Here is a 1,112-nt window from a genome sequence, read left to right as displayed (position 1 = left end):
AGCCTCCCAAGTAGCTGGGACCACAGGCACCCGCCACAATGCCCAGCTACTTTTGGTTGCAGCCATTGTTGTTGTTTGGTGGCCCAGGCTGGATTCGAACCCGCCACCTTAGGTGTATGTGGCTGGCGCCTTAGCCACTTGAGCCACAGGCGCTGAGCCGCCCCTGTAACATCTTATACTACTGTTAGTTCTTTGATTCCTTTTAATACTTTTTTAAAAATTTTAAATGATTTTCCACACTTTTCTAGTTATCCTCAATTGGAAGTTTGATGCAACTTAACTAGTTTCTCATTGCTGAAACAAAACTCTATCTAAATTTATTTTTTCACAACAGGAACAGGAAGACATGTGTAATACGCTTTGGGTGAAATTTTCCAGATGGACATATATGGAGGCTATCCTGGATTCAGTATCTCAAATGTTTTTCTCATTTTATTGTATTGCCATTATCCTCCTTCCTCTTAGGCTTCTATCCTTCACTATCTGCCTCTTGTTTATGAGACAGAGCCTTAGGTCTTTTCCAGCTTTCAACTACTCTGATATTTCAGCCACTCCTCTGACATAGATTCTGCATCCCCCTCTTTTTTTTTTTATTAAGTCATATATACATAGATCATGAATACATTTATGCCTTGGTAGAGTGCTGTGGCATCACAGTTCATAGCAACCTCCAACTCTTGGACTTAAGCAATTCTCTTGCCTCAGCCTCCCAAGTAGCTGGGACTACAGGTGCCCACCACAATGCCTGGCTGTTTTTTTTGTTGTTGTTGTTGCAATTGTTTACTTGGTCCAGGCTGGGTTCAAACCCACCATCCTCTGTGTGGACGTGGATGTGGCTGGCACCGTAACCACTGTGCTATAGGTGCTGAGTTGACATATATGAGCTTTTAAAATTTCTGGTGAACTTTTGAGAAATAGGCTCCTTCACTCACTCTTGATTAGCATGCAAATAAATATATTTTTAATGCCACTTATAAAAGTCTTTTAAAGTTTAAAAACCCACGTTTTGACCAAAATAATCCACCTATAGAATTATTATTATCACATGAAAAACTGTAAACAAATACATAGCATGTATATATAGTCCTATTTTTAGTAGCATTTTTTTTTTT

At 39.4% G+C, this 1,112-nt stretch overlaps 1 protein-coding gene across 1 annotated transcript in view; it reads left to right on the top strand.

Annotated features, from left to right (window-relative positions):
- The window catches only part of LOC100963914 (nuclear RNA export factor 2-like), a 21,575-nt gene that overhangs the window by 6,118 nt on the left and 14,345 nt on the right, over positions 1–1,112 (top strand). The gene's annotated exons all lie outside the window — the stretch shown is intronic.

The sequence above is a fragment of the Otolemur garnettii genome, unplaced genomic scaffold, assembly GCF_000181295.1.
Source record: "Otolemur garnettii isolate 467f Iridium unplaced genomic scaffold, OtoGar3 scaffold00319, whole genome shotgun sequence".
NCBI classification, from domain to species: Eukaryota; Metazoa; Chordata; class Mammalia; order Primates; family Galagidae; genus Otolemur; species Otolemur garnettii.
The sequence above is the reverse complement of the archived record's forward strand: the minus strand, read 5'-3'. Positions and strand labels throughout refer to the sequence as shown.